The following is a 14,765-nucleotide window of genomic DNA, read 5'->3' as shown; positions in this document are numbered from 1 at the left end:
TTGGAGGGCTAGTATCCAAAATCTATAAAGAGCTCACCAAACTCCACACCTGAAAAACAAATAATCCAGTGAAGAAATGGGCAGAAAACATGAATAGACGCTTCTCTAAAGAAGACATCCAGATGGCTAACAGGCACATGAAAAGATGCTCAACGTCGCTCCTCATCAGGGAAATACAAATCAAAACCACACTCAGATATCACCTCACGCCAGTCAGAGTGGCCAAAATGAACAAATCAGGAGACTATAGATGCTGGAGAGGATGTGGAGAAACGGGAACCCTCTTGCACTGTTAGTGGGAATGCAAATTGGTGCAGCCACTCTGGAAAACAGTGTGGAGGTTCCTCAGAAAATTAAAAATAGACCTACCCTATGACCCAGCAGTAGCACTGCTAGGAATTTACCCAAGAGATAAAGGAGTACTGATGCATAGGGGCACTTGTACCCCAATGTTTATAGCAGCACTCTCAACAATAGCCAAATTGTGGAAAGAGCCTAAATGTCCATCAACTGATGAATGGATAAAGAAATTGTGGTTTATATACACAATGGAGTACTATGTGGCAATGAGAAAGAATGAAATATGGCCCTTTGTAGCAACGTGGATGGAACTGGAGAGTGTGATGCTAATAAGTGAAATAAGCCATACAGAGAAAGACAGATACCATATGTTTTCACTCTTAGGTGGATCCTGAGAAACTTAACAGAAACCCATGGGGGAGGGGAAGAAAAAAAAAAAAAAAGAGGTTAGAGTGGAAGAGAGCCAAAGCATAAGAGACTCTTAAAAACTGAGAACAGGGGCGCCTGGGTGGCACAGTCGGTTAAGCGTCCGACTTCAGCCAGGTCATGATCTCGTGGTCCGTGAGTTCGAGCCCCGCGTCAGGCTCTGGGCTGATGGCTCAGAGCCTGGAGCCTGTTTCCGATTCTGTGTCTCCCTCTCTCTCTGCCCCCCCGTTCATGCTCTGTCTCTCTCTGTCCCAAAAATAAATAAACATTAAAAAAAAAAATTAAAAAAAAAAAAAACAACTGAGAACTGAGGGTTGATGGGGAGTGGGAGGGAGGGGAGGGGAGGGGAGATGATGGGTATTGAAGAGGGCATCTTTTGGGATGAGCACTGGGTGTTGTATGGAAACCAATTTGACAATAAATTTCATATATTAAAAAAACAAAAAACAAAACAAACAAAAAAGAAAATAGGGTTGAATCTTGGCACTATCGTTTACTAGCTCTGCAAATTTTGGAAAATTTCTTACATTTGCTAAAACTCTGTGTAGTCATCTGTTAAATGGGATTAAGAGTTCCCACTTCATTAGGTTGTTTTTAGAATCCATAGCTAATGCATCTTGTTCATGATTTAAATATATACCACCTTCCTGGTCTAAAAAAAAAAAAAAAAAAACTTTGGAGATTGAGTGTGAAACAACGTGAATACAGTTAACACCACTGACTGTATACTTAAAATTGGTTAAAATAGTAATTTTATTTATATGTTATATTATACATATTATATTATATTATATTATATTATATTATATTATATTATATTTTGAGAGAGAAAGAGAGAGAGTAGAGGAGAGGGAGAGAGAATCTCAAGCAGGTTCTGGGCTGTCAGCACAGAATGCGACACAGGGCTCAGTCTCAAACCGTGAGATAATGACCTAAGCCGAAATCAATAGTTGGGTGCTCAACCAACTGAGCCACCCAGATGCCCCTGTAATTTTATATTGAGTATTTTACTACAAAAAAAAAATTAAAACAAAATCAATAAATCTGTCTTAATACTTTTTAAAAAATGTTTTATTTATTTTCAAGAGAGAGAGAGAGACAGAGCGCAAGCTGGGGAGGGGCACAGAGAGGGCAACACAGAATCCGAAGCAGGCTCCAGGCTCTGAGCTGTCCGCACAGAGCCCGACGCAGGGCTCAAACTCACGAACGGTGAGATCATGACCCAAGCCGAAGTCAGACGCTCAACCGACTGAGCCACCCAGGCACCCCGTCTTAATACTTTTTAAACTTATTTTTGTGATCATTTTTCCGTGTGAGAAATACATTTATATACCTCCAACAATATTTCACAAGACTGTATAGTGTTCTTGTAGAGACGTTCTTGTAGAGATCTTAATGTACTAAACATAAGAGAATTATTTTTATGGAAGTAACCTGCGAACGCTTCGCTAACAGGAGGAGACGGTAAACGGAAGAGATAAAAGACCACAGAAAAGAGGAATACAGAGCAAAGGTCTTGAAGGAAGCATGAGACGGTACTCAGGATTCAGGTAATGTGGTGGCCTTAAACATGCAGAAAACAGGATAGCACATCCTCTGAGGAAAGGACATGAAGACAGATATGACTCTATTTGCATTTATAAGGAAGAATTAGGGCTGCTGAAGGAAGTCAAGAGACTGGATGCCTTAGTGATGTTAAAGAGGTGGAGGGAGTAGGGTATGGAACAGCTAGAAGGATGTATAGTGATGTTCAGAGAGAATGGGACACTGAGGTTGAGATTTCTGAGGGGGCGCCTGGGTGGCTCAGTCAGTTAAGCCTCCAACTCTTGATTTCGGCTCATGATCTCAGCGTTCATGGGTTCAAGCCCCACGTCAGGCTCTGCACTGACAGCATGGAGCCTGCTTGAGATTTTCTCCTTCCTCTCTCTCTACCCCTCCTCCACTCGCGCTCTCTCTGTAATTAAATAAACATTAAAAAAAAAGATTTCTGATGTGAAAAGTACTTTGAACAAGAATTTGTGTGGAGGGTTGGGAGTGAGCAGCTATGGTTTAGCTGGAGATGAACTTATTAAAATGGTCCTGGGGATTTTGAAGCCAGATTTATGGTCAGATATTCCATGATGGTATCATTGTCAAGGGTTATGACAAGAGTTGGGGAGCCAGGGAGGCAGAGGAGACGTGGAACCTGGTCCTCAGTTCCTCAAGGAATGAATGAAGTGACTAGGAACTGGATGGATAGGAGTGCTGAGAAGGGGTGGAAGGTGCTCTACCATGTTTGCATGGCACACCTTTTCATGCAGTGGCCCATATGGAAGAGTGAGAGAGCAGTCAGCCAAAAGGTCAAGGTCATTATTAGACATGGATTCTCTTGGGGCAGAGGAAAAGAATGGGAGGAACCAACAGAGGACGAGAAAACATTAAAAGGGAGTGAAAACACAAGATGTGATATGTAGGGGAGGTGGGTGTGAAAGGTCTTGTTGACACAGTTAGGTGGTGGAAGAGGTAGGAGGTCATGGGGTTATGGACACAGGTGGATGGCCAGGCTTGAATAAAAGAAAACGATTGCAGGATCCAGGTCTAGTTTCAAAAAAGAGGTAAGAAATACTAGTAAGTTTGTAGAGAGAGAGCATGCTACAAGACTTCTAGTTCTCAGAGCACTTTCTTGGGTATTTCCAAACTCTTTTTCTCCATAACACATTTGTCACACACTATACTATTTCCTTATTTATCTATTTCTGGTTGGTCTTCTCCAATAGACAATAAAGCTCCCTGAGGGCAGAGATGCTGTTTTGTTCACTGTTCTATCACCAGCACCTAGATGATGTCTGCACACAGTAACACCTCAATACGCCATACTTGTTGAATGAATGAATAAATGAGTGAGTGAATGAATAAATAATAAAGCCCAGTTAGGATAAGGATATCCCGTGAGGTTTGCAAAACTGCAGGGAGGGTCTTCTCTATGAGGAGGGTGTCTTATGGGGTTCAGTCTTAGATTTTTTTTTTTACTTAAAAAAACATTTATTTATTTTTGAGAGAGAGACAGAGCATGAGTGGGGGAGGGGCAGAGAGAGGGAGACAGAATCTGAAGCAGGCTCCAGGCTCTGAGCTGTCAGTACAGAGCCTGACACGGGGCTTGAACCCACTGACTGTGAGATCATGACCTGAGCTGAAGTTGGACACTTAACCAACAGGCATCCTTTAGAGGAACAGAAAATTTAAGCCAGGGCTTCCTCCCAGGCTGTATCTGCTCTATTGTTCATTTCCCCCTTCTTCATGTGACTACTCTGTTTTATCCGTAAGACTCAGTTTGGGTGTCACTATCTCTGTCACCCTGGGTGCTCCTGGGTGCTCTCAAGGCACATAGTGATTCTTCTCTCCATATTATGCTTACCCTGCTGTAGGATAACTGTTTACATGTCGGTGTCCCCCATGAGACTGAGCAAGCACACTTTACCTCAAACATACAGTAGGGCCTCTATAAATGTTTGCTGGATATATAAATGGAAAGAATTGCACATGTGAATTGGTCAATAAGAGCCTATATTTTTCTTTCTTTGAAGCTCAATTCTGTTATGCACAAATCTGCACTTTGGCCCCACTGAGCAAGGGGACCTCTGTTGCAAGGGCAACCGGGTGGGAAACAGCTCAGCAATCAACACCAAAGATAAGTTGGAGTCTTTCTGTTTAAGATAAGGGAGGGGTCCACTGTCTTTCATGTGCCCATTTCCCTGCCCATATGACCACAGGCAAGCCTGTGATAGCGTGATGGAGCACTGAAGTGCACAGGCTGCCCAGCAGACGGAATGAAAGAGCACCCAGGGAACTTTTAAAAAATGTCTGATTTGGTCTGAAATGCAGCCTGAATTTTTACAGCTCTTCAGATGATTCTACTGCACAGCCAGGGTTGAGAATCTCTACCTACAGCTCCTTGCCATTTTCTCCTGGTGTGTGGCGCTGTCCAAGGTAGCAACTCCTCAAGCACTTCTTCACCCAAATGATTGCCCAAGCCAGCCATGGGCAAGGGTCAATGGTTGTTTGAACAACCCAGTGGAAGGGTGCTGTACGCTAGGACAGTATCAGAAGCCAAACCACATTGTTAATTGTACTGGAGGAAACGACAACCTTGTGTTGTCTAAATAAAACTGTGTTGTCCAACAGCCTCACATGGCTATTTAAAGTTAAATTAATCCTAATTAAAATTTTTAGTTGGGGTGCCTGGGTGGCTCAGTTGGTTAAGCATCTGACTCTTGATTTCAGCTCAGGTCATGATCTCACGGTTCATGAGTTCGAGCCCCGCATCAGGCTCTGTGCTGACAGCATGGGGCCTGCTTGGGGTTCTCTCTGCCTCCTTCTCTCTCTGCCCCTCCCCCATTCATGGTCTTATTCTCACTCTCTCAAAAATAAAATTTTTTTACACTTAAAAATTTTTTTTAGATTTTTAGTTAAAAATTCAGTTCCTTAGTTGCACATTTCAGTGCTCAACAGATAGTGGCTACTGTACTGCACAGTGCAGAAACAGAACATTTTCATTAACATAGAAAGTTCTATTGGATAATGCTAACATAACCACAAAAACACCCTTCCTTCTGAAAATAACCTGTGGCTATATTCATTTTCTGCTATCATGGGCAAAATGAACCACATGGTTTGCAGACAGTAAACAAACTGAATTTCAGGTCATTCCTTCTCGGCAGTCACACCTAGATGAGGGAGAGTAGCCTTTTATGCCCCTTTTCCAGAATGAGAACTAAGACAGGAATTCTATGCTCTCATGAACAAAAGTTTTCTGTATAGTTCCATATATGTATTAGGGCAGCAGTGGCTTTCCAACTTCTTTGACCACGACTGACAGTAAACAAAAATATTTTATATCACAGCCCAAAATACACACACACACACACACACACACACACACACACACACACACACGTATATAACTGAAACTAAAGGTTTTACAAATCAATATTTATCCTTACTACATATTTTTCACTTGCATATTTTAATATATTCCATTGTATTGTATTTTCTGTTTCATTACAAAAATTAATCTACTTCACTGTTTTCACAGCTCTGTCGACCTACATTTTGAAAAACCACTATCTTACGATATAAGTTGTCCACACAAAACTGGGACTCAACTTCATACCTCAGAGTTAATAACCAGCTAGAGAATAATAGCTAACATTTATTGGGCACTTACTATCTGCCAGGCACTGTGTTAAATGTCTAATATTCACTACCTTATTCAAGTCTCATAATAACCCCACAGAATAGGTGTCTGAGAATTGGAAAGGTCTGGGATTTTATGCTATTTGCACAAGTTATCTGCCACAGTTTCATGGATGCTGGCATAAGACCCAAGACTCTCAGGTCAGGGACAAAGGACTTTATTACTCTCAGCAATAGCAGTAGCTGGAGTACCTGCATTTTCTTGTACCGTTCTCCAGCTCAATTCCTGCAAGGTGCCACAAACAGGGTCATGTGATACCTGCACACACAGTGAGCAGCATTCCTGGAGAGGAACTCTGACCTGGGGAAACTCAAATCTATTATACTAGATGTAAGCATGCCTGCCCCTTGCTTCTGAGGGCAACAGTACCTCTATATCCAAGACTGTTCATTACACAAACATCCTTGAAAAGACAACCCAGGACAAAAGCACAGTCGGTGCCTCTCTTTGTAAAGACCTGTCAAAATGCACGGGACGCTCAGAGGACTATCTTCCAACAGTGGTGCCATAGTACCTAAATTAGCTTAAAAAGGATTAGGTAATTTATTCAAAGTTACACAGCTAGCGACCCAGGTCTATATGATACCTAAGCCTATGGTGATGACACCTTCTTGCATAGGCAATGGACAGTGCAATAGGAAAAGAGAAGTATTTGTCACTCATTTAGTCATTCACATGTGAAATCTGCTCCTACAGGAAGCAATTAACTGTGTATAATTAACTATATATGATAGGCCATTTTTTCCACATTTTCTTCACGGATCCCATAAGAAGAGTATCACATGAACAGGGGTTGATAAGTTTTTCCTATAAAGGGCCAGATAGTACAGATTTTCATCTTTATGGGCCAGATGGGCTGTTTCAACTACTTGACTCTGTAGCGGTAGTACAGAAAGAGTCTCAGGTAATATGCAACCAGCAGGCACGGCTGTGTTCCAATAAAACTTTATTTACAAAATAGTTTGCCAACCTCCATCCTCAATTGGGTGGGATACAAAAAGATTATGTGACATAATTCCTACACAAAAGAAACAATGATTAAACTGGAAAGTCAAGGTACACATGCCACAAGCAAGGAAACCAGGAGATACGCGAAACTGAAGTCAGCCTAGGTTCAACATCAGAGTCCTGTTAAGTCAGCTTTAACAGAGACAGTATGCCAAGAACTAGTGTAAAATATGCATAGGCCGTAACAGTGAAAATAAAAAAGTTACTCTGGGCCAGGGGCCACGCTAAGGATTTCACAAATGGTGACCAACAGCTAATAAAGAACACCATTTCCGAATTGCCAAATTTATGGCCCTGTAACTGTACGCTCACTTGGTTCAGTGGTCTGATCTTAAAAGATGATCATGTGGCCACCATTTGATCACAACAGTATCCCTTCCCCCAAATCAGTTAATGGAAAACTGTTGTCTTTATTTTCACACGCATACAGAGACCATCAAAATTTCGGTATGCAAATGGCAACCCTCCCCTTTTCATAGAAGTCAATTCTTATGCCACATATAAGCTCAAATGAAAATGGAAAAACACCAATCAAAATGTCATAGAAAAAATAATCTGCTCATTCAGGAACAATTCTATTAGCTGCTAAAATTACAGGGCGATAAATATTGTTCTTGTGAACACTGCTGTCATTGACAGGACTGGTAAAATTTTCAAAATGACATAAGTCTAAGATATGTGGGAACATAATACCACAAGAAAGAAAAACTGTCATCATAAGTGAATGTTCCTGCTACTGCATGTAGGTATATTTTAGTTACTAGTGTTTCTATGTAAATATAATTTAAGTTTTAGTGAAAAGTAGAATTTAGAAATTCCAGGAGATATATTTCCCCTAGAAATTCCAGGACAATTTCATTACAGAATTCTAATTTACAAAACACTTCAGTAAAAAATAATATTTCTATTTGAAATGCTGTACAATGACATCAATATTTCTTAATTAACACCTTCCACTCATGAATCAATAGAATGAAAACTAATTTGAAAGACTGTCTTAGTAACCAGCCCCGTTTAAATAATATAATGTCCATTTTGACTATGTACAGTTTTGTTTTTGTCTTTTTGTTAAAGTACTCTGTACTCCCAACATAGGGCTTGAAGTCACAACCCCGAGATCAAGCACTGCATGCTCTAACGACTGAACCAGCCAGGTGACCTCGGCTATGTATAGTTTTAATTTATTCTTTAAAACTTCCAATTATTACCACTTAAAATATTTCTTTGGCAGCTAAGCCATTATACGTGGAAAAAAAAAAAATCCCAGGAAGAAGTCTACTTTGTTAATAAATGAAATGTTTGATGTAAGGCTATGTTATTTCTGGAGACATTTATGTTTACATTCAGTTGAAAACCATTATAATTCATTATAATTATTGCAGAATTAAATAACACCATTTAGGGGTGCCTGGGTGGCGCAGTCGGTTAAGCGTCCGACTTCAGCCAGGTCACGATCTCGCGGTCCGAGAGTTCGAGCCCCGCGTCAGGCTCTGGGCTGATGGCTCAGAGCCTGGAGCCTGTTTCCGATTCTGTGTCTCCCTCTCTCTCTGCCCCTCCCCCATTCATGCTCTGTCTCTCTCTGTCGCAAAAATAAATAAATGTTGAAAAAAAATTAAAAAATAAATAAATAAATAAATAAATAAATAAATAACACCATTTAAACTACAGGCTAATTTCCTCTACTGCCACAGTTAATCACAATTACTTCTTTTTTTTTATTGAAAAAATTTTTTTTAATGTTTACTTATTTTTGAGGGAAAGAGAGAGAGAGAGCACAAGCAGGGAAAGGGGAGAGAGAGAGGGAGACACAGAATCTGAAGCAGGCTCCAGGCTCTGAGCTGTCAGCACAGAGCCCGACATGGGATTCTAACCCACGAACCGTGAGATCATGACCTGAGCCAAAGCTGGATGCTTAACCAACTGAGCCACCCCGGCGCCCCCACAACTACTTCTTAAGCTTTGTCTACACTTGCCTAAAAGTGTTACATGACCTTCAGTGGTTTTTCAAAGACTGAACTCCTTTGTATTCCACAGGTAGAGTCTGCATCACTGTCTTCAGAGATGGACGACTCTGCAGCCTTGAACAAATTTGAGTGTCTCAAGGACATTCGGTACTTTTTAAAGAAGAAAAGTAACCACAATGACAAGCCGTTGCCTCTCCTATTCTACCTGACGAAGTCTATGGGCATGTGATCGCTTATATTTGGTCTGACCTTTAGGGAAAACCGGAATCTACTTCCAAAATGAAATTAGTTTTACTTTCTAGATTACACTAGGGGAGAAAAAAAAGATTTCCAGACCCAATTTTAAGACATCTCCTTTTATATAAAATGCCTAAAACAACATTGTTTTCCATTTATTATATTAAAATTTAAATCAAAAGATACAAACTTCTAGTTATAAGTAAATATAAATCCTCAGGCTATAACATATAGCATGGTGACTATAGTTAATAAAACTGTTTGTATGTATTTGAAGGTTGCCAAGAGGGTGGATCTTAAAAGTTCTCACCACAGGAAAATTTGTAACTATATGTGGCGATGGACTTTAACTAGACTTCCTTAGTCATTGTGCAATATATGCCAATATCTCATCAATATGTTGCACATCACAACCAATATAATGTTACATGCCAATTATATATAAAATATATATACACACCATGAAGCACCTACAGGCAAGAAGTGATTCTGAAAAGTTTAGAATGGAGCAAAAAGTGGGGGATTTATGGGATGGACATATCTATTTAGACCATTTGTGACTATTTGCTACAACCAGTATGCGGAAGTTAGCAAGTGGTTAGGAGGGAAGGAAGCCTGCACAATTTGTAGGCAGTCTCAGGGTCATTCATGTTTCTTTGGTCACCAGGCTGCCTGACCAAGGGCATTAGCTTTCAGAGGCCATGGACTGGCAGCAGAGAGGTCTCCCCTAGTTTACACATAATGCAATGACCACCTCTCACCATTTAGGACTTGTCTTCCACAGAAAACACCTGTGGTCTACTCATTTCTGTACTTGTGCAATGCTGTATAATGCTTGAGCCTCATAGGTCTGCAGATGTCTGTCTATGTATCACTGTTACACTGCAATACGGGAGGTGAGGGAGTTGAACTAAATGGGTTCTGTTACCAGACTGCCCGGGGTCCAGATTCTGCTTCTATGACATCCTGGAATATAGGTACTGTGGGATTGTGGCAGTGCTTATATATATCAAAGGACTGTTGTGAGAAACAAAATAATACATGTAAAGCATTCAGCATGGGGCCCTGTAAGTACTCAGTGATGTTGCTTGTTAAAATTGATGATCACATTTGTCTCAGATCAGTGTTTTCCAAAAGTGGGTCCCAAGCCTAGTTTCAGAGGCAGGATTTTACATCATGATCTAGGATACACACACTTATATATTAATACTACAAACACTGGGCCTGCTTATATAGTCCTTACTATATATGGATTGGGCAGTGCAGAGTCAGGATTTGAACCCAAGGGTCCTGTTAATGTAGTGCTTTTAACCACTATCCTCCTTGTGGCCTTGTATTTGCCACATGTGGGAGAACCAAAAATTTCGTTAATCACTAGCAGCTCCTACTCAGAGGGATGCATAGTGAGAATTCCTATTCTACTACTACATATTCCATTTCATTTTTTAAAAATGCTGATTCTAGGGGCGCCTGGGTGGCTCAGTCGGTTGAGCGCCCGACTTCGGCTCAGGTTATGATCTCGCGGTCCGTGAGTTCGAGCCCCGCGTCAGGCTCTGTGCTGACAGCTCAGAGCCTGGAGCCTGCTTCGGATTCTGTGTCTCCCTCTCTCTCTGACCCTCTCCCGTTCATGCTCTGTCTCTCTCTGTCTCAAAAATAAATAAACATTAAAAAAAATTTTTTTTAATAAAAAAATAAAAATGCTGATTCTAACCTTTTAAATCAATTTCATGACTTAGGATACATGATTTGAAAAATACTGTAAGTGTTATATGAAAAATTTTTGGAAACACTAATAAAAAAGTTAAATGAGTATATGTATCTCATCTTAGAGGCTTCACCATGTTATTGTGAATTGTAAATCTCAAAAAAACAAAGGATTATATGGAACATTTCCTAAGTGTATTCAAGCATCCTTAAGTGATGCTCTAGGCATTCCTTGAGGCAGGGGTACTCATTTATCAGATTTATGGGAATTTTAAGGGGGAATGGTTGTGTGTCACTGTCTACCTCCTACCTCTCTCCAAATGTCCCTCCCCTGGAAAAATTTAAAAGTGCAGAAACTGACTTTTTTTTTTAATTTTAGAGAGAGCCAGAGAGCCAGAGCCAGAGTGCATGCACAGCAGAGGAGGCAGAGGGAGAGAGAAAGGGAGAGGGAGGGGGGAGGAGGGGGGGGGGGGGGAGAGGGGGAGGGGGAGAGAGAGAGAGATGGCTCCACACTCAGTGCAGAGCCCGATGTGGGGCTGGACTTCATGACCCTGGATCATGACCTGAGCGGAAATCAAAAGTCAACAGACTGACGGGGCGCCTGGGTGGCGCAGTCGGTTAAGTGTCCGACTTCAGCCAGGTCACCATCTCACACTCCGTGAGTTCGAGCCCCGCGTCAGGCTCTGGGCTGATGGCTCAGAGCCTGGAGCCTGTTTCTGATTCTGTGTCTCCCTCTCTCTCTGCCCCTCCCCCATTCATGCTCTGTCTCTCTCTGTCCCAAAAATAAATAAACGTTGAAAAAAAAATTTAAAAAGTCAACAGACTGAGCCACCCAGGCACCCCTAGAAACTGACTTTAAGAATAAGTGATTCTATAATGTGCAAGAGAGCAAATTTAAGCAAGTTCAAGAACACAGACACATGGGGCCAAGCATATAAACAACTCTGGGTGATGCTTTTTTTGTGGCTACCAAATATCTATAAATTAAAAAGGGAAACTTTTTTTTTTTTTTAGAGTGGAATGGAACTTCAGCAAACACATCCTTTAGAGTAGATGCTAGTGTTTTTTGTAATAACAGGATGACAGAGTGAAATCTTATTTCCTGGTTCTATCACTGCTTATTTCCACTTTCTTCTAAAGAATAATCACCATCAAATGTTATCTCTACAGGAAACAGGTAAAGACAATTCAGAGCTGGACTATCCAGTATGATAGCCTCTAGCCCCGTGTGGCTATTCAAATAAAGTTAAATTAAATAAAAATTAAAATTGAGTTTCTCAATAGCACTAGACACATTTCAAGTGCTCAATAGCCACATGTAGCTCGTGGCTAGCACTTTGGACAGATTATGGAACATTTCCATCACTACAGAAAGTTTTATGGGACAGTACTGATATAGAGAAAGACCATTTACAGATGCTTAAAGAAAACTATTCATTTCTTATTTGGGAAAAGAGTTCTAAGCCCTACTCAGCAGAGGTGGCTTGACTTAAACCACTGTGGGATTAAATTTGAAGGCTACTGCCCAAAGATTCTGTTATTATCTCAAAATACCATTCCAACGGGCCTAAAATCTCTTTGCATTAAGACTCTCCATTGCTGCAAGTTATCTTTTAAAATCCAAACGTGACAGGAAATGCTGTTTGGTGACAGCAACAACTTGTTAAAGTGCTACTAACTCATAAGCGAGTTTGAAAGTACTTAGAGCAGTTTATGAAAAACCATAAAGACACACAGCACCGTCCAATCCAGGAAGAAAAGTCTGCAGTTACAATAAGTAGGGATGCACTTCTGTTGTTACCCTTAGGATAAGGAAAATATGTATTACATACCTGAGTCTGTTCCTAGACTTCTCATGAATTTAGACCCAGATCTGGTAATGGTCTTTGTATCTCATTTTGAGAACTTTAGTACATATCTTATTTGAGCCTCACAGAACCTAATTACCACTGGAGTGTGGATTCTGAGTGCTATAGATCCTTCTGGTGAAGGGGAAGACTGAGAGGTAATACATTATCTTGTCAGTGTCTGTCTTGCTTAATTGGTTACTGAAATGATCCCTAGTGGCCAGATTATAGTGAAAGCAAATGGCTAAAATTGCAGGGGCCAGCTAGCTTTTCCTCTTTCATGACTGCGGGCTGCCCTATTAATCTGGCCATTGTACTGCAGAGGTGTGCTTGGATCACAGGGGAAACAAAGCAGGGGTGCAGACAAGGGTGTAAAGCAAAGTGCTGTCCCTGTTGGTGATCACAAAGCAGGTAAAATGAGTATAAAAAACAACAACAACCTTGCAAGGTCATTGTAAGCATGATTGTGGTCGTTCTATGACAAAGACTAAACATTAGGCATTATTATGTTCGTACAAAAAATTATTCCACAGAGCAAACTATCTCCTCCACAAAGCAATCTGTGAAAGGCATTTGATGAGAAATACGTGAGTTAAACAATTGCTATAAAGACACCAACATCAGTTTAAATAATCCAAACAAATTGCCTATGGCTAAAGGCAGATTTAATAAACATGCACTTTCCAAATCCTTTAATATGTTTGTTCAATGTCATAACATCTGCCAACCAGTTATTAATGGTAGCAAATTTTCTTTATCCTTTTATTTACCATGTCCAGTTTTTGAGCTTCCAAGTTGGAGAGCTTGCAAAACATTTATTAAATAACGTATAAATAAAGGATACACCATTAAAATTCCTGTGCTTATGCCTTGAAGATTAAACTCACATTTCTAGTTAAGAGATGACAGCTATGGCTAATCTTAGAAACATGGTGTCTCTAGGACACATAGAAAAAAAAAGTTTCGGATTTAATGCATGAGCGCTAAGACAAAAATTCTTTGATCTGCAAATATCACATATATGAGCCTAACAATTTTTCCTTGAAAACTTTAAGTAGGTCAACTTATTAACTGCTACCATGGAGTTTATATATTCACATTCGCCTATCTTTATGATGAACTGCAGCCCAGAATGGAGTTACAGCCCTGCACTATAAAAAACTTGCCTTTGATTCGAGCAGAGAAATGAAGAAGCAGAAACTAATATTACCATTTGGCTTTGTTATGTTGTAATGGATCCAATACTTTTTTTTTTTTTTTAACATATCATTATATTTGGTTCTCAGACAAGACCTCGCATGTAGTAAGAGGGAATGGGATCACTCGAGGAGAGGCTTCCATCCCAACTGGGCTATGTTTTCCCATTTGCAGTCAAAATCCTGGCTCAGCCATGAAAGACGGTCTGGCCGGAATAAACCTGACAAAAAAATCAGTGGGGCGTTTGTGATATAATAAAGTGTTCTGGAGGGAAGAGTGGACAGAGAACTGGGATGGGTAGAGAAAAAGGGAATATGTAATTTAAAATGGGAAAAACACTCTTCTTCTCGATTCGATTCATTTATGGAGGAGGAAACCACTAAATAAGGTCTTTCTACATAATCCAAAGCTTTTTTTATTGCAATGGATGACCAAACGGCCTCGGTAACCACCCCCCGCCCCACCGCTGCCTCCGCGAAGAAACCGAAAACCCCATTTCTTTCCAAGTGTGCACCCCGGAGAGGAAAGCCAGACTGTGCATTTAGAGTGGAGGGCGGTGCACAGGGCAAAGCAAGTTAGTGCCTTCTTCCCGGCTACCTCGCTCCCCGAGCCAGCCTGACTTGGCTAACGGTAAAGTGAACAGCGAATGGCAGAGAGACCCGGGGGCCAAATTTGGGGTCGCTTCTGACCAGAGTCCTCCCGACAACAAAAGGCCTGGGGTTCCGAAGGGGGCGGCGGGTGGGGACACCTGTCAAAGGACGGGACGGGAACCGCAGCCGGCGGGCGGCGCAGGGGCTCGGCGGACAGCACTGCGGCGGCGGCGGCGGCGGCGGCGGCAGGGACCGAGGC

General features: G+C 41.2%; 1 protein-coding gene across 1 annotated transcript in view; it reads right to left on the bottom strand.

The window, feature by feature from the left end:
• TMEM150C (transmembrane protein 150C) overlaps nt 1–14,765 on the bottom strand; it is a 79,506-nt gene that overhangs the window by 64,040 nt on the left and 701 nt on the right. The gene's annotated exons all lie outside the window — the stretch shown is intronic.

The sequence above is a fragment of the Herpailurus yagouaroundi genome, unplaced genomic scaffold, assembly GCF_014898765.1.
Source record: "Herpailurus yagouaroundi ecotype Mexico unplaced genomic scaffold, PumYag 28, whole genome shotgun sequence".
Taxonomy (NCBI): Eukaryota; Metazoa; Chordata; class Mammalia; order Carnivora; family Felidae; genus Herpailurus; species Herpailurus yagouaroundi.
This window is presented reverse-complemented; position numbering and strand designations above follow the sequence as displayed.